We start from the raw sequence: 20234 nt of genomic DNA, 5'->3' as shown, positions 1-20234 counted from the left end.
AGGGTGTAACACCCTCTCTCTGAGGAAGTCCTTTGTTCTGCCTTCCTGGGCCAAGCCTGGCTGGACCCCAGGAGGGCAGAAACCTGTCTGAGGGGTTGGCAGCAGCTGCAGTGAAACCCCGGGAAAGGCAGTTTGGCAGTACCCGGGTCTGTGCTAGAGACCCGGGGAATCATGGGATTGTCTCCCCAATACCAGGATGGCATTGGTGGGGCAATTTCATGATCTTAGACATGTTACATGGCCATATTCGGAGTTACCATTGTGAAGCTATACATAGGTAGTGACCTATTTATAGTGCACGCGTGTAATGGTGTCCCTGCACTCACAAAGTCCGGGGAATTGGCCCTGAACAATGTGGGGGCACCTTGGCTAGTGCCAGGGTGCCCACACACTAAGTAACTTAGCACCCAACCTTTACCAGGTAAAGGTTAGACATATAGGTGACTTATAAGTTACTTAAGTGCAGTGTAAAATGGCTGTGAAATAACGTGGACGTTATTTCACTCAGGCTGCAGTGGCAGGCCTGTGTATGAATTGTCAGAGCTCCCTATGGGTGGCAAAAGAAATGCTGCAGCCCATAGGGATCTCCTGGAATCCCAATACCCTGGGTACCTAAGTACCATATACTGGGGAATTATAAGGGTGTTCCAGTATGCCAATGTAAATTGGTAAAATTGGTCACTAGCCTGTTAGTGACAATTTGGAAAGAAATGAGAGAGCATAACCACTGAGGTTCTGATTAGCAGAGCCTCAGTGAGACAGTCATAACACAGGTAACACATACAGGGCACACTTATGAGCACTGGGGCCCTGGCTGGCAGGGTCCCAGTGACACATACAACTAAAACAACATATTTACAGTTAAATATGGGGGTAACATGCCAGGCAAGATGGTACTTTCCTACAACTACATTATGGTGATGTAGGTATTTCAGAAGGTCTATCGCTAGAATGCACGCATTTTCTTATAATACAGGTTATCATGTTGAAGTAGCCTCTTCTGTGTGTACTGCTACTCAAGCTAAAGGCAAGCTGAGACAGCTATCTGGTAGGGGTGGAGCCAGCAGACATTCTTGTGAAAGTAGAGCTCAAACATTAAGCTAAATACTACAGAAAGCTGGAGGTGTCCAAAAGCGATATGTGTATTCTGGAGAACAATAAATATTGTAGTGGCAGGGCATACTACTCGGAGGAAGAGGCAGGGTATTTGGACCAAGACTTGGACTAGGAACACCTGCAATTCATAAGAGTATGGCTTTAATATTTCTAAGGAAACAACTAAAACAAAGCAGTGGCTTAAGCAATGAAGCAGCTAATTCATTTGCTAAGTCCTTTAAACAAGTTACTGTAGAGACTGCTTCCATGGCTAGCAAACTAGATTAGTGGTTTATAAGTATTTGTGAATTCTGTGCCTAAGCAATTTGGCTTTCATTTGGAGACAGAAGTGTAGGTGTATCCTTTTCGAGTGTCCAGGCTAGTCGTTTATGTTTTTAATGGGAAATAGTCTGGCCTCAAGTGGATGATGTGGCGTAACGATCAGAGGAGCCTACTGTAAAGCAATGGAACTGGGTTAGAATCTCAGCATCGGCTCAACATGCTGTGATTCTGGGCAAACACTTAGGTGGTAATTTCGAACACGGCGGGATTTACCGCTGTGTTTGGCCGGGCGGTCTTTCCATCGACCGCCAGCTTCCTGGAAAACCCGCCGGCCGTATAATGTTTTCCCCGCCAGGCCGGCAGGCGTAGACAGTGTCTCCACCCGCCGGCCTGGCGGGGAACACAGCCGCAACATTGAGGGCGGCTCCAATGTTGGTGTGCGGCGGGTGCAGCAGCACCCGTCGCACATGTCACTGACTGTAAATCGGGCAGTGACGTGCGAGACGGGTGCCTGCACAGGGGCCCCTGCACTGCCCATGCAAAGTGCATGGGCAGTGCAAGGGCCCCCAGGGGTGCCCCGGGGCACCCCCTCCGCCACCCTTTTCCTGGCAGGATATCCCGCCAGGAAAAGGCTGGTGGCATTTGAAACATTATCCGCAGAGTAGCGCAGCTAACCTGGTGGATGGTGTTGAGCATGGCAGTGGGTGACGGCTGCCGCTGGCGGCCGTCACCCAGTTCTTTTTATGCCGGCTGGCGGCTTCAGCCACCACTGCCAGCATGGCGGGCCGAACCGTCATGATCGTGATGAGGGCCTTAATCTCTAGTCTGAATACAAATGGTGGTTATGTGAAGGGCTCTGTTACCTTTGGAGGGCGGACAAAAGTGAAAAAAATAGCACCTCTGAAGTGCACACAGCCAGCGGAACAACACCAACTGGCAGTCACTGCCCACCAAGCAGAAGGGGTTTTTCGTCCAAGCTCCGGGGAACATTCAAAGCTGCGAAAAGAAAAGAGGAGGTTCTGCCTGATGACATCAGAAGTGGATCCTAACCAGTCAGAAGCAAGAAAAGGAGAGTGACTGGTGAAGCCAGCAAATGGTATGTATGTTTGGCCTGTGGGGAGGATGTAAACCCTTTTAATATTTTTTTAATTAAAAACTTTGCAAGCACAGCACAAGCGCTTTGCAGGTGAAACCTAAAAACAGTTCAGATTCCTAACATGTGACATAAGGTAGCATCGAGGAAGAAAGCATAGGCATCTGTTTTTGCTTATACAAATCAATTTGTTACACATGAGTAAATTATATGTAAATGATGCGGTACAATGTCAATAACAAATACAAATATGTAGTCAGCAGTTGGAATCAAAAAAATTCTAGTTTAGCGAAACAATAATTTTCAGTTCTATTAAGGACACAGAGGCAAGGATTACGCTATCTCTTTCTTTACTGTCAACGCACAGCAGCCAATAAAAAATCAAAGTACATTTCCCATGAGACCACAGCCACGATATAACTCCCAATCAGGGCCTAGCATCCCATATATATAAAATAATCCTCAAAGTCTGTCCTTTTTCTTTGCTCATCTAGAGAACTTAAAACATCCAACAAAGACAAACTCCAACCATGGCCTCTTCTGGGCCAGGGAACAGCTCAACCAGTGCAACATACGTCCAAGAAGAACATCAGGAATAACTCCCTCGAAAACGCTCAAGTAGTTTTCTCATCTGTAAAAGAAAATAATTACATAATATCTTCAGCTGAGGAAAAAATATCATAATACCTCATAATACATCGGGAGGGACACTTTTATACAATAATACATCATGTCATACATTAATACTTAAGTTACTCATATCACGGGTGGGATAATCCACGCCTCCGTGTCCTTAATAGAATTGAAAATTCTTGTTGCGTAAGCTAGAAAAGTTTTGATTCTATGTCAGGTCCCGAGGCTTCGGATTATGCTAGTTTAAAGCTGATCCACAACCCCAGAAGCTACATCCACAATAGGTTTATGATAGAATAATTTAAAGGTGGAATCTGAAGACCAGTCTGCTGCTAGCATAATATCTTCTAATCTGGACCCTGAGTTAAAGGCTTTTGAGGCCATAGCTCCTCTAACAGAATGAGACCCAAAGACTGAAACGTCAATTCCTGTTTCTTGAAGTAACCACCTAACCCACCTGGCCAAAGTTGCCGAAGACACAGGCCCAAAGGGTTTCTGCAAAGAAATCAATAATTGTCCAGTTTGATTCCTATGGAATTTACGAGTGACATCCTCATACACCTTTAGACATTTGACCACACATAATTTTGAGTTGTCTCTAAAAGTTGGATAAGAAATACATGTTGAATTTGATTTTGTACATTTAGAAATTCGGAAAGAAACTCCTGTAGGAGTAAAAACTTTACCTGCAATGTCCAGTGCTTTAATGTCTGATACTCTCCTGCATGAAATCAGACAAAGTAACATAGCCAGTTTTGCTGATAATTGCTTCCGGGATAAACCCTCGTTAGCTGGCCATGCCACCAGAAATTAAAAAACTACATTAACATCCCACAAAACCAAATATTTAGGTTGGGGGGACGCACCAAGCAAATACCGCGCAAAAGCTTACATAGCGGATGTTCACCAACCGGTTTACCATCAATTCGAGGATGTTTAGCTGAAATAGCTGACCTAAAATTATTAACCGTTCTACAGGCTAAGCCTTGAGTAGCCAAATGCAACAAGAAATCTGCAATCATTTGCACAGAGACCCTCCAGGGATCCACACCTCTCTGACTGCACCAACCCAACCATCGCTTCCGTGCGGAAGCATGGGCCAGATGTAGCAAAATGACATTTTGCGAATTGCAAATTGCGAGTACTAGCGACTCGCAATTTGCAAGTCGCAAAATGTCATGCAGAAAGGTGTCTCAGACACCTTCTGCGAGTCGGTATGGGGTCGCAAAGACCCACCTCATTAATATTAATGAGGTGGGTCGCAAATTGCGGCCCCATACCGACTATGGGCACTCACTAACATGGAGGCCTGCTGTAGTCAGCAGGCCTCCATGTTAGCGACCTGCTTTTAAATAAAGCAGTTTTTTTTTTTTTTAAATGTAGCCCGTTTTCCCTAAGGGAAAACGAGCTGCATTTCAAAAAATCCGAAACCTTTTGTTTCGGTTTTTTCAGGGCAGGGAGTGGTCCCTTGGACCACTCCCTGCCCTGAAAAAATGTTTTGGGGTCCATTCACAAAGGGGAAGGAGTCCCATGGGGACCCCTTCCCGTTTGCGAATGGGTTACCATCCACTTCAAGTGGATGGTAACTGCGACTCCATTTGCGACCGCATACGCGGTCACAAATGGAATTGCATACCATTGCGAATCGCAAATAGGAAGGGAACACCCCTTCCTATTTGCGATTCGGAAATGCATTTTGCGAGTCGGATCCGACTCGCAAAATGCATTTCAACATAGCAAAGTGGCTTTTGCGAGTCGCAAACGGCGTTTTTCGCCGTTTGCGACTCGCAAAACCCTTGCTACATCTGGCCCCATATCTTTTATGTGTGCTGGGGGCCAAGGATTGGGCAAGAAAGAATTTAGTGCTCTCTGAAACTTGAGAGACTTGCTCTGATCTCTCGAAATCCTCCATGCGATGAGTGATAACTTCCCTTCCAGAATGAGAGGATGTGGAAGGCCAATCGGATCCAATAAGAGATACTTTGACCTCTGATTTTGTGCTGGGGCTGTGCAAAAAAAAGGGCAAAACCATTGGAAACCAAGATTGCGCTTTCCAACAAGGTGTCACCAAGACCATCTCCACCTTCTGACGCAGGAACTGGGAGAGAACTCGGTGAGTCATAGAAAAGGGGGAAAAGCATATGTCAGCTCCTCCATCCAGGACTGAAGGTAGGTGTCTGAGCTGAGAGCTTGCGGATCCAGTCTCCAACTGTAAAAACACAGAAGCTGCACATTCAGATGGGACACAAACAGGTCTATTGAACAAGAGCCCCACAGTAGATTGAGAAAATGAAAAACTCTGGGATGTCACCACCTGTCGCTGACATCCCGAAGATGTCGGGAATTCCAGTCTGCTATCACGTTCACTTTGCCCAAAATGTACTCCGCTGTGACTGAAATCTGATGAGCTAGACAGAAGTGCCAAAAATCCTTTGCAATCTCCGCTAGCATCCTGGTTCGTGTCCCCCTCCAGTTTGTTAATGTACCTGACAGCCAAAATATTGTCCATTTTCAAGAGGATACAACATTGTGCCTTGACTGTGGACAGTGTCTTCACTGCAAAAGATCCTGCTAGACGTTCTAGACAATTAATGAACATTCGAAGGGCCTCCTTTGGGCCACCGTCTCCATCTGCCCACATCAGGCTCCCCAGCCCCATCTGCTCGCATCTGACAGCCTCCGGAACTGAGGCAAAGATTGCTCTGCCGTTCCGGGCATCCATATGAGTCAACCACCATTGAAGTTCTGTCCGGGCTTCCTGGGACATTACCTGTTCTGAATAAGAAAGACTCTTGCGAAGATGCAAGGTCTTCAATCTCTGAAGAGCCCGATAATGGAGGGGCACGGAAAGATGACCTGAATAGATGAAGCAAGGAGGCATAATCCTCAAGGAAATCAAAGGAACAGACAATGCTTTCCTCAATTCCTTCTTGATGGCCAGTCTCTTGGTCAAGGGAAGTTTCAACTGAGTTGAAATAGAGCCCCCAAAAATGTATCTGTTGGGAGTGAGCCAACTGAGATTTTTCTGCGGTCATGATAAAACCCAGATTTTGGAGCAGCTGAATTGTCTAGGAAAGATGAAGGAGAACCAGACTTTTCTCTTGCACCATGATAAGAATATCGTTGAGATAAACTATAAGACAAACACCTTTTTCCCTGAGCCACTGCAAAACTGGACTGATATTCTTGGTGAAACACCAAGGGGCCGAGGACAGGCCAAAGGGAAGAGCTGAGAACTCGTAACATCTCTTCCTCCAAAAGAACTGAAGAAAACGTCTGTAAGGGGTGAAAATGGGAATGGTCAGGTAGGCGTCTTTGTGATCTAATCGGACCATCCAGTCTCCTTCCAACAACAGATCGAGAAGGAGATAGATGCCCTCCATTTTGAAATGCTGATACACAATCCATGAGTTGAAGAGGCGAAGGTTGAGCACTAATCGAGAACCTCCTCCCTTCTTTTGGACCAAAAATATTGTGCTGATGAACACTCTGGGATGAGGAAGAGCAGAAACAATAGATCCTTTCTGAAGCAGAGCTTCAACCTCCTGATCTATGAAGGAACTCTCTTGTTGTGAGAAACGGAGAGGAGGGGGAATGGAAGATTGTTCGGGGCTTGAATAAAATTCTAGATAATATCTCTGCACTGTTTCTAACACCCAAACATCTTGTGTGATCAGAGACCAATTGTGTACAAACATACTCACTCTGCCCCCCCAAATTACTTCCCCAACAAGAAGAAGTGTTACCTGACTGAGCGGGGTTTTGGTTGTATTGTCCTCCTCTGTGTGGTCCTCTGGGATTGGGACCCCTGTATCCTCGTCCTCTTGAAGGGTAGAAGTTAGAATTAGAATGGAAGCCGGAGAATCCTCTGCCTCTGCAGTATGGTCTGGAAGTCTGGGGGGTGAAATGGCCTGACGCCTGACCTCCGAAACGTCCGGCGCTGCGAAAAAGACCACCATTAAATACCTTCTTGATGGAAGTTTGGGCCTTATCCAAAAGCCGAGAAGGTGGCTACATATTTGGCCAATTCTTTGACAAATCTGTCGCCGAACAGAAGCCCGTTCGCTGATGGACCTGCACCCGATGGCACTAACTCTGCCAATTTCGGGTCGATGCGAAGTAGAAGGGATTTTCTATGTTCCTTGAAAATGGAACAATTAGCATTCCTTAAAAGACAAATGGCCCTTTGGGCCCATTCTACCAGGACCTCTGGATCTATTACTTCTTGGGTCTCTTTTGCTTACACTGCTAAGTCTAGAATTTTTGTAAGAAGTCCAGAAATATCTAGAAATTTGTCCTGGCATCCTCTCCAGGCTCTGTCAATACCCTTTTTGTGGTCCTTAGCGTATTTCTTCAGAAACGTTGCCATATGAGGATCAAGTTCCGGGGTCTCCACAACCTTACCAGAAGGAGCTGGGCAAGGGCACTCAGAATGCAGAGTGTTGCGAACATCTTTTTCAAAACTCTTTCTCAGTCTAGATTGTACATATTCTGCCACTTCCTGACAAGGTGTCCATTCCGTGGACCTAGGATGTACAATAGCGTCAGGACCAAACTGCACATTTTTACTAGGTGGTGGCATTGAAGAGTCCTCGGCGTGATGAGCCTTACGTTTACGTTTGCCCTGGGGTTTATCTTGCGCAGGTGACACGTCCGAATCAGAAGAGTCAGAGTCAGAAGAATGCTGACTAGTTTGGACGGAGAGAGTTTTACGACTCCTGAAAGTCCCATATTCGTGATCACTCAACGGTCTGATTTGAAGGGTCATAAGATGACCGGCCAGGTTCATTTACATTAACCTCTACTGGGTTGGGGTTTCACGGGCCTGCTCCAAAGCACCTAAATCCAAAATTGAATATAGGTTTTGCAAAAGGATGCAGTGCTTTCACTAAAGCTCTATTAACTGAGTCCTGAATGTGGAAGTCTAAGGCCTCCACAAGGCGCTCTTCCATGTGCTGGTCATAATGACCAACATCATATTCCCCATACTGGTCATCATCCATATATTGTTGTGCCATGATATTCTGTGCACAATCAGTATAATAATTAGAGGTCCCAGATGCACAAATATCAATATTGGGGGGAAAAAACCCAGGTGCCACTAATAATAAATGTGCTTGCCGGTAAAATCAAATCAAGAGGAGAAAGGCACCAGAAATTTCCCTAGAGCAAGCTCTGACATATTTTTACAGCCCCTCCGGGCATAGTTCAGGAGGCGGGCTGAGCAGAGGGGAAAAACCGTCTTCACTTGTTGAATTCACACAAAGTCTTACGCGTCTATGTGCATGAGCGGCCGCAACGAGTGAAAGCGCACTGCTCAGGGAAGCTGCGCAGCCTTCTAAATCTCTTCTCACCTACGGGGCATACAATTAGCACAGCGAGTGCGCATGCGCAAGAGAATCTATAAAAAGGCGAATCACTAAATCTCAGCAAACGGCTTGCTGCAAGCCATCAAATTTTTCACAACAGTAAATCCGTAACGCGTAAACGAAAGCGCTTGAAGGCACAAGGCCGCGCTGAACCACAACAAAGATTTTGCATCGATAATCACAAGTCGTTTAGGGGAAATGAAAAGTACTTAGCTCTGTGTTGCAGCAGCAAAGAAAGAGGACAGACTTTGAGGATAATGTTATATATACGGGATGGTAAGCCCTGATTGGGGGACATATTGAGGCTGTGGTCTCATGGGAAAAGTAGTTTGTTTTTTCATTGGCTGCTGTGTGTTGACAGTAAAGAAGGAGATAGCATAATCAGAAGCCTTTGGTCCTGACATAGAATCCATAGCAGTACCAGCACAAATTGGGACTTTGGCCTGGAGCCACAGTGCTTCAGAGGAAAGAAAACAGTGGGCAGTAATAGATGATGTCCCAGGGACACAAATACACACTGGGTGGCTCTCGGCAGCGAGTAGCGCCACAAGATGATGCTGCTGAGTGTAGTCCAAGACTAGTAAGCAGATATCATGTTATCCGTTTTTTTAAAGCGCTTGCTGAATTTTACTGTGCCTCTTAGGACATGTGGATCTGCAATAAGTATGTATATTCCTCCATGGTTTTTAGGCCACACAAAAATAAACCGTAAATTGTCAAGGCAGACAGTGTAATGTTACAGCCATTTAATGGTGCTTGCAAACACCAGGCTACATATGGGCGCAGAAGCTCTCTTCAACGCATAGGCCCAAAACGAAGTGGACATGAAAAATGTGCATTGGACGTACAGCAAACCTACAGGGAACTCGCGCACTGCTGCCTCACGTTACCTCAGCACGCTGGCTCCAGATACAGGCCCAATCTGATCACCAGCCAGCGGCAAAACCAATCAGAGATTAAAGACGCTAAACCAAAGAGGCTGGCATGGCTGTATAGACAGATGTGCGCATGCGCTATGCCCACGGAGTTGCAGTGCGGTTAGACGGGTATGTCAGATGCAATGTTTTTCATGTGTTCCATTACATAGAGCTGGGAATCAGTCAAGCAAATATATATCAGCTAACATGTGGGAAAGGTGTGTGTCTGTTCCTTGGTACTGAGGGGCAGCTAGAAAGATATGTGCCTTATGGGATGACCCAGGACAGATGTAGGCATGTGCTGTGTTCTTGGTGCTGATGAGAAAGCAACAAATATACGTACCTTACAAGCAGAGCCACTGGAATTATACAATTGCGCAGCCATGGCATTTAAAGCCAAAGACAGATAAGAGCAAAAAAAATGACTACATGATTTTGCTTATTTTTATAACTAGTACCTCTGAAGTGGGCATGGCCAGTGGAACAACACCAACTGTCAGCCACTGACCGCCAATCAGAAGGGGTACTTTGCCCAAGCTCCAGGGAACAGCCAAAACTGCAAAAATAAGAGAGGAAGTTCTGCTTGATGATGTCGGAAGCGGCTGCTAACCAATCAGGAGCAAGAAAAGGAGAGTGACTAGTGAAGGCAACAAATGGTAAGTATATTTGGCCTGTGAGTGGGATGTAAGCCCTTTGAAGATTAAAAAAAAAAAAGACTTTGCAAGCGCTGTGCAGGCGAAACCTAAAAAGGAGCATGTGGTGGTGAGAAAGAGAGAGACCAGTCTGAATTAAACAGTTACGAGTCCTTGCGAGAGTTCCAGTTCATATCCACCAATGGTATGTAAAGATAATGTAGGGTAAATTGCCTTTCTTATTTGGGGTTAGACTCCTTACACCTGAAGTGGCACCTAAGCTAACATCACTCAACATTATGTGTAGAGCACTGACGCAAATAAGAAAAGTGGCAAACTACATGCACGCATCAGGATGTTGAGGTTAGGGTGTGTGCAAACCACTGAAGGCCTTACTTGAAGATTCATTAATACACTGAAGTGTAGTTATCTGAGCTACAAAGGTATTTGCTTGAGGTGGACAAAAGAGAACCACTGTTAATAGTATGTTTCTGCAGACCGAGTTTGCCCTCTGCCAGCAACAATACTATTCTACTTTATAACTGTTTTTCAGACATAGCTTCTGTCTCAATGACATGGCAATACAAAGTGCTTCCCTAACGAGCTATTCACACAGTAATGTGAAAATATCAGTGTGTGTCTGATATAATATGGCATACATTTCAGTGATCGATTCACCCTGAATTGTACCATATTTGGTTTAAGTAACTTGCCCTATGACGATTCTCCATTGCATTCTAGTATTTTTAGTCTAACATTTATAATAAAATAACAAACTACAGGCACCAGAATTCAATGGAAATATGACAGCATGGGTTGACTGGACAGTTCTTAGTAGTTTTGGAAAGGTTTCTTTCTAAATGTGGCCACCTCTGTTGTAGACCAGCATTGGCCTTCCTGGCTGAATCCAGCCAATGGGAAGAAAAATGCAAGGCAAGTCAAAGGGTCTGTTTGTGTGTAGGTCCGGGGGAGGCTTGGAGATGCCCCTTCTGATTGGCGGAGGTTTTTGGAGGGGTGTGTGGTGTTTGCCAAGGTATTAGTTCCATTGTTAGCATAAAGGGTGCTTGTCACTCACATTTAGCGGTGTTGGGAACTGAGCTATTTACGCATAGATATGAAACTGCGGCTCGAAAGTGTGCAGAACGTGAAAGCCTGATTGCTTCACCCTAATTTTAAGCTTTATGAAACGTATATAAAATGTCTAAAAGTAGTTTCGAGATTACATGTTTTATAAACATTTCATAAAACATACAGTTGAGGTGAAAGCTCTGACCTTCTGGAAATAGCCAGCATTGGCAGGAAGCACTGGAAAGCACTGCCCAATGCAGGAGAGAACCACATTTGTTTGGCAAAAAGTCAATGGCTGCTTCATTGTGCATTTATGAGTTAGGTGACTGACAGATTCAGTGGGAGTTGTACATCTGTAACAGGATGCAATGTGTTTGAAAATTAAGTTTAATATTAATGGCAAGGGGTGTATGCTATTGTATGAGTTACTTACTTCCTTAGCCTACTTGCCAGCTTTGCTCTCTAGGACCGAAAATGTGCAACTTTTAAAGCACTGACTTTCACGATGGTGTCATAATCTAAATTACTTTGCACAAGCTTTTGTCTGATTGTGGCATAACAGTAAAACTTATTGAACACTCCCCCTTCACCAATTACCTCTTTCACTTCGCTGATCGGAAATCTAACAGAAAAACATATTGTTTTCTCTCGTCCTCTTTGAAGTTTGAATAAATAGCCACGATTTTTGGGGGGAGAGGCTTTTTTAACCGTTTCTGTGAGACCGAAGTCACAAAAATGTATTTTAGGAATATTTGTGTGATCTCCTGCAGTACTTTAAAATAACATCTGAGATATGTTGTGATATAGATCCCCCTTTTGGGAATTTTTAAAATATAATTCACTGTAGTAGAATCATCTGATCCCCTCGTGGGTCAATTGTGCTTTCTGCTACACTCACACTTGCAAATTCATGATTTGGTCTTACGCCTTACCACTTTCAAAGTTTACCAGCCTCCACTGTCCACAAGCCACACCAGATGTGCCAGCATCCTTCCTTCTACAGTTGGCATAGGAAGGCCCCAACTGCCATACAAGACACCTGCAGGAGCTGTGGCACTGCAAACTCCACAAGAAGCTACTGCTGTGGCCCAAAAAGCTCAAAAGCTGCAGGAGCTGTATGTGTCCACTCTGTGCCAGCTAAACAGAGGATGCAGTTACAATGACGCTTCCAATTAAGGCTTGGGCTGATTTCCGGTTTGGTTCTTCTGAAAAGGGGCTTTATTTGATGTTCCCCTTTAATTGTGGTGAGCTGAGGGTGCAGTTGATTTATGGCTGCAGCTTAACTCAGAATGTATTTTTGGAGACTATAGTCATTAGGGTCGAGTCTGCGAGTGCATTGCGCTAGTGCGTGTGTCTTGCTTGCGAGGCACTGTTGTGTGCAGTAAAGGGCTTGGAGCCCACCTATCGCTCACCATTTGTTGGTTTGAGTGGCACTCTTCTTTACAGCCTCGTAATTCATCAAGGCATGCCTGCCATCATTTCCGTTCCTCTGTGTAGAGCAGGGATCAAGCACTAATTGATGCAACTCAATAAGTGCCCGTCCACTGCTCCCAACATGATCAAGATACCATTTGTTCTTTTTAACTTCGAGTGCCCCACAAACAGAAGGCTTGTGACTGGTAAAAACGTGCCCAGTAGGCACAAAATTGCAAAGTTTAATTTTTTAAAGCTAACTTTATTTGATTTTGCAAAGTAGTCTTTTCTCAGTTTTTCATCATGACTTTCTTTTGTTTTTGTTCATGGGAGCTTTTGTTAAAAGATGACAATTAACTTGTTCAAAATATGCGAGATCTATTACATTGCAAATGCTTGTTTTTAGGTTATGATCGATTTGAGACTTTAATTTAAGGCTACAGCTTACTCGCGGCTGTTTTTTCACCTGGTGTAGTTAATTTAGGCTGTACTTGAACTAAGGCTATGGAGGTTTGGAGGACGAGGTAGACTTGAGTCTGCGATCATTGTGCCTTGTCCAACCACCTAGACAAATTACGTCAGCTCTCGTGAGTTAAAGCAAAGATTGCAAAAAAGAAAAGAAATTACGTATTTTTAGACTGTTGAATGGATAATGTCTGCAGAAACACAACAAAGAGCGGAGAATATCGTTTGACTGTGGCTTGAAAACATAGAAATATTGTAAGAACGCGTGACCACCAGATGTCAGCAGAGAATCACTTTCAATCAAAATGTATTTTGTAAAAAAAAAAAAAATTGCAAACCACACATCCAGTTAGCATTTCCAGCAATTCCAACAGAAGCCAGCCTTACAAAGAGCACGTAAGTACAATAGCTAAGTATAAAATGCGCTACAGGCGAACACTGATTTCAAAGATTTACACAAGCAACAAAACAGACAGCTATAATGTGTAGGTCTTAATGTCTTCTGGTCACTGATTACACATGTAGCACACCTATTGGCGGGAAGGGGGTTTCCGCTCCCTATGGCCTCATGGGGACTCTCAGTACATAACAATTCCATGCTCTTGACTCAGGAGTATGACTCAGTAGCATAGAGAATGACTCAGGGACGTGGGTGGGGGGGCAAGGAGGAGCTGGTCCAGAGTAATAAGATTTTGAAAGTAGGCTTTAGCGAGGTGGGTTCTGGCCTCTTAAACAACGCTGTTGACTAATTTACATTACAATTCATCACTGCTTTGGGTCAAGAGGGCATTACATGGGTAGTAAATGTTCGATACAGTGCAAATGTGCATACATAAAAAAGGCAGACAACAATTTGCAACAAAAATTAACGCCTTATCGAGGAAGGCGCACAGTTTGAGAAAAATGTTCTTTTCTCCAGATTTTCCAACTTTGCATGTGTGCTGCACTGTAAAGCACACACAAAGTGGGAAAAGTACTAAACTATATCTAAGCATATTATTTTGTACCGGAAGGGTAACCTTCCAGCACAAGCCCTATGCATGGCATCACGCACATACACTGGCACTGTGGTGCAAGGGTGTGTGTGTGGGGCATGGCAGTCTAAAGTATGCCAGCATAGGGAGAGTGGAAAACAGCTCCATAGCTTAGCATATATAGTGATGTCTTCTCACTCCCCTTCCCAGGTAACAGCACAGCAACCTTGGCTGCTGCCATGGATGTCATTGAGGGGTCAGCAGGGGTCACAGCTGCAACCTTGGCTTGCCCTTTGCTACCTCTGGCACTGCCTGTGCGACCCCTGGCCTCCGAGGTGGCGAAATCAGTGTCAGGCACACAGTGGCAGGTTGTCTTTATGGACATCAATTGGGGCTCCACTCTATTGTTTCCTGTCAATTTTTTATTACACTAATAGTGAATGAAATATGTATCATTCACTATCAGTGTAATGAATGGAGTGCAATTAGCTGGAATATGCCCTCCCATGGCAGCTGAGGTAAGTAAAAAAAGCTTTTTATTGTATGTTGAGTGCGTGCTTGCGGGTGAAAGTGTGTTCATGTGAGAGAGAGTGTATACAAGTGTGAGTTTGTGGGTATGTTTAAGTGTGAGTGAAAGTGGAGGTCAAGGGGCATGTGATGTTACTTCCGCTATCCCTTCCATTTTGGTGAATTGACGTCCATGGTTGCTGGGCAGTGTGGTGTAACAATTTAGTAAATCTGCTCTTTTGTTTGTCTGTTTAAGCCTAGGCGAGTGATTAGGGGTGGGGAACTAAAATATGAAGGGGCCTGGCCCCTATAGGCTCCCACCGCTTCGGCCCTGGGCTACCCTATCACCATATATACACAATTAACCTATTGCAGGTCCAGCATAGTATGGATCAACTAAAAAGCAGGACTATTCTGAGCTCATTTGTGATATTTTAATTTTTATGTATAGATTTTGTAATACTGAACTCCTTTAGCCACTTCTAACACCCATAGTGCTTTGTGGCTCTCGGCATACATGACGTCCTCTTGCAAGCACCTACAACCTCCATGCTATCGACCGCTCTGACAATGGGCCTCAGAGTTCCACCCTGCATAGTATAACTTCATAAAGCTCACTCGAATGTACCTTCCCTCAAATTATATTCAATGTGCTTGTCTTTCTCTTTGTAAACATATCTGAAGCCCCACCCCTCCCAAATACAGAGCAAAATAGATTTGCTGCCACACTCCACACATACCTGTCGCTGTATTACCAAAACTTCCCCCAGCGCCATTGGTATTGTAGAAACGGTCACATATTCTTGTGAGTCCCTTTTATAATATGGACGAGCAGGAACTACCCTGAACGGACATCCCCTAATTTGCATGGGGACATGGACTACTCCAGATTAGTAAACAATTTTCCTTTGCATCCTTGCTTTATAGCATAGGCACGTGCAGTGGCAATGAAACAGTCAGGAGGCGCACTCACTATGCACCACATAGAGGTGGCACACCATCAGTGCTCGCCCCCTTAAGATTGCCCCTTGGAAGGAGGTATGAGGATCCCAGGTACCCCCAGGCATCCACCCACAGGTGGGTGCAGTAATGCACTGCCTTCGCTTGCAGATCGATGCTTTTCCCTTGCTTTTACCTTTTCTAACTTGTTAAAAGAGCAAAAGCTGCTTACTTCCACAAGCTCATTTCTAACGCAAAAATCCCACTAGAGTGGTGCCCACATTCTATAATAAGCATTTACAATGCAACGGGTCTTGCGTGTGCTCTAGTTAGAGCTATTAGCGTTGTAAATTCCTAACTGAACTTTTCTTGCCACACAAACTGAAAATAAAAAGTAAAACAGTTGACATAAGCGAGCCGATTTTAGAGCCTCCGTGAGCGCGGAGAGAGAGAGACAAAAGGAAAAAGAAGTTTACGCGCAGTCACAGTTATCGACAAAAGTGCAATTATCCATGTAACAGGGTCGATGTCAAAGGCGGTAGCAAAACTGCCCCAAGGAGGGACAAATGTAATGCAGTTACCAACTAAAACAAAGGATGTTTGAAAGGCAAGCCCATGAACAAGTAATGGTGATGGGCGTGCGGCAAGGGAGGATTCCTAATGGTAGTCACCAGCAACTGTACCGCAGTTTCGCCATTTGCCCTAAGCATCTCCCAATGAAATCCACAGCTAGAGAACAGACCGCTCCACCACGTGACCTCTCTGGTGTATAACTTGGAGAGAGCCATTATAGCTCACCCAGCTCCATTGTGGAGAAACAAAGGTAGGCAAAGAGGTTTCCTCTACAAGCAAGACTAGAAAAAGGCCCTCAAAGTTCAACAACTTCCACATATTAAGGAAACTTTAATGAGACACGTGTGCCAGCTCCAGGGGTGGCTTAGCCACTTCTGTGAGCAGATTACGTTTTTAACCTACAATTATTGGTGGGTAAAGCTTTTATTTCACCATTGAAGTTGGACGAAGTCAGGAAGCTGTGGCTTTGGCCAAAGTGCATAAAGTTTTCCAACTTTTCTCAATGCACTGGGGTGTACCTAATGCCTCTCCAGCCATCTCTTGTTTAGATATCCGGCTCCAGGAAGTCACTGGTCAGACATTCCTGGATCAGGACATCACTGTGGCAAATTACAGCCCTGATCAGCTCCGTGGTCACCAATCGATGATGGGGAGGGTCTTATGAGGAGTGGGGATCAGGAGTGAGTAGGGCCAAGAGGCTAAGAATCGTTGTGGGATTGGGTAGAGGAAGGCAGGTGGCTCAGAAACTGTTGGGAAGTGGAAGGACTCTCAATGCAGGATGTGGGACTGACTGGCAAGTAGTGCCTGCTCCAACTTTTTTGTGCTTGACCCCATGCAGTAACAGAGATATTTCGAGCTGCTGCGAGTAGGTTTGAGCTGCCCCATTGACTTTTTTTTACTTTGCAAGTTTTGCACTTGTAAAGAGCTTGCAATTTTAAAGTCTTTAAAACTACAAAGTTGCTAGCCAGATATTTTGTACATTCCTTCTTGTAATTCTGTGGCATCAGTGGACCAGACTTTTTCAAAACTGTAAAAGGGAGGCTTTGACTTGGAGTCCAGTCGCTTCATCTGGAAAGGAGTTTAGGGGATAAGCACACTGGTGCAGATCTCATTTAGAAAAGAGGATCGTCTTTAAGACACTTTTTCCTAGAAAAACATTTGAAATGTTAATGACTGGTGAGAAGCCTGATTGACGAAGGTGACTGAAGGTCTAATGTTAATGTTGTTGTCACTCTGGTCAAAGAAAGGCTAGGGACAGCTAGTCGGACCAGATGCAATGAAGGGCCCTGAGATCAGACCACAGGTCCAATCTGATCACTTTCCTCTTTCTTGCTATACTTAGTGTTACCTATGAGCTGGAATAGACTTCCTCTGGAATGTAACTTGGAATGATCAATGTAAGTGGCAACCAGACACTTTCTGAGATCAAGTCCTTGATTAATTCTACTGACTGCACAACACCCAAAACTCTGGTGTACAATGGAAATACTGGAATCCGTTTGTAAAGTCACACCAGGACTACTGTGTAACACTAGATGTCATACTAATGGGAGAGTGTGCGGTAATCAGATGCCAAATACAATAATAGCACCATATATAGAATAAAGCCAAAGTCTTTTCAAATTTGGTAGCCTTAAACCTGGTAGTGTGGCAAAACTAGGACCTGGTGCAGGGACTATGCTGGAAGCCTCCAGATCAAAGATAACCAAAGTGCCTGAGATGTGGTTGGGCCAGAAACTAGGGTTGGGAAAAGTTGTGTAGTTTGCTTTTTTTGCATAACACTTGTAATTTATCTGAGGTCTATTAGGATACATACTGCAAGAGGGCAGGAGAGTGTGTGAAAATCATGGGTCCTAGGATGTCATTCATCGTTAGGTCCCATTTTTCACCATCTCTCCATATGCGTAAATTATTTTTATACTTTTCCCTCACAACAGTACATTTTCCAGTTTCTGAGACAAAATGTGTGCTGTTATACCAGGCAGAATGTTCCCCTCCTCACTTTCACTTTACAGGTACTGTATGCACATATCCAGTTTCACAGTTCCCGTGAGACATTTCTGCTCCGACCAATTGTCCCACAAGAGAAAAGTATGTGGTCAGTATAAGAAATGATGAAATTACACAAACCACTAATATCCCATTATTCTGAATCTATGTGGGATTACACTGTTTAAATAAAAACAATGTGCAGGCCCACTCCAAACAAATTTCTTAATTGATTTGGGTAGAATGTGCTCAAGATTGCCTGAAATCCAACCAGCTTCCTCTTGCCCTATTGCACAATTCTGCACAAAACAAAAATGACTTTGATTTATGACCATCGAATATCTACAATTCTCTGCATGCCCTGTTCCCCTAATTTTACTCATATTCCATACTGCATGTCATTATTTGACTCCTACACAGAGCTGCACGCCTTCTGGCTTACTTTCTAAAAGTATCTGTGTGAATTGTCCTGTCTCAACCCAACGTCCAAATACCGTTTTCTTCTCACAAGCCAGTAATCACTGGTCTGTAACCTATTACTGTTCTAAGCTTCCTCTACACTATTTATTCACCCCATCAATCATTCGCACAAACTGACATACCCAAGGGTCTCCTACTGATGACATCTAACTCCCCAGTCAGAGCTTCCTTCACACTGTCTGTGCACCTCGCCAATCATTCACACAAACTAACATTTTCTGAACCCACCACTAGCAATGAGATCTACCTCCCCAGGTGGAACATCCTCGGAACTATCTATGCACCTCACCAATCATTCACACAAACTAACATATCCAGACCCACCACTAGCAATGACATCTAACTCCCCAGGTGGAACTTCCTCTAAACTATCTATGCACCTCGCCAATCATTCACACAAACTAATAAATCCAGACCCACCAATAGCAATGACATCTCACTCCCCAGGTGGAACATCCTCGGAACTATCTATGCACCTCACCAATCATTCACACAAACTAACATATCCAGACCCACCACTAGCAATGACATCTAACTCCCCAGGTGGAACTTCCTCTAAACTATCTATGCACCTCGCCAATCATTCACACAAACTAACAAATCCAGACCCACCAATAGCAATGACATCTCACTCCCCAGGTGGAACATCCTCTGAACTATCTATGCACCTCACCAATCATATGCATGAACTAACAGATCCCACAACCCCAGCAGCTATGACATCTTTTACTCCCTCCTATTCATTTTACTCCTTATTCCACCAAAAGCAAACTAGGGAATGCACACGAGGGTTCCTTCTGATAATACGAGGCAAACCTCACTAACCAAAAAACATTTACCTCGGATTGGAAACTAGCATGCTGCGAATCATAAAGCGAATCAGTACCTCGTCAGGGGTAGTAAGCTCTTTATAAATGCATTTATAATACAGTAGAAACCAGGATAATCTCAAGGTAGATAGCGCAGGGCTGCTGTAGATTCTTATAAAAGTAGCTGCTGTTTCAGTTCGGCCACTAGGAGATGATGTTCCATAAATTGGGAGTACGAAGAAGACCAGTATAATACCAGAGTCAGATTTATTGATGGAAGAGGTATTTCCCATCTCACAAAAGATTGTCCGTCAGAGGCCATCAACTCCTTCCTTCGGCCACTACTCCCCTTTGTGGTGCAACCCTTACTCTCTGTGGCCGCTGGCTAGCCTAGGACCGCACAGACCCCCTGGGTCTGAAGATGATGTCTGCCCCTCAGATGTGCTACAAGGTATGGAGACATGAGTGACCTCTATACAGATAGTCACACTAAACAGAAATATATGCATCCCTGGCCCAGCCTGTGGGATTCTGCAGTTCCCTGAGACTGCTGTAAGGGCGATCAGTACAGGTGAGTGAAAGTGTCAGTTTCTTTTGCAAAATACTTGCCATTTTTGTGAAGATTATATGAATTTATACATTATCTGAAAGGTACTCGCATGGAAATTGAGTGCATACCCAGCATACAAAGGTGAAGTGATATAGTGAGTGAAGGCTTGATTGAGTATAAAATGTTTTCGCCACAGTTTTACAGTTCCTATGTGACGTTTTGCACAAATCAGTCTCCCGCAGGCAACATTTTTCCAAAACCGCATGACCATGAAAAGGAAAAATAAACGCAAAATGTAATGTAAAATATGCAAATTTCTCCAGCTTTTACTCATATGATAAAATAAAATCACCCAGGCATCGTGATCAGTGGCAGGTTTTTAGATGATGTTCTCTCTGCAATACCACTGTGACACCACATCAAATAACATAGTCCTTCTGGAGAGA

This window comes from Pleurodeles waltl, chromosome 4_2 (assembly GCF_031143425.1).
Source record: "Pleurodeles waltl isolate 20211129_DDA chromosome 4_2, aPleWal1.hap1.20221129, whole genome shotgun sequence".
NCBI lineage: Eukaryota > Metazoa > Chordata > Amphibia > Caudata > Salamandridae > Pleurodeles > Pleurodeles waltl.
Note: the sequence above shows the minus strand (reverse complement) of the source record.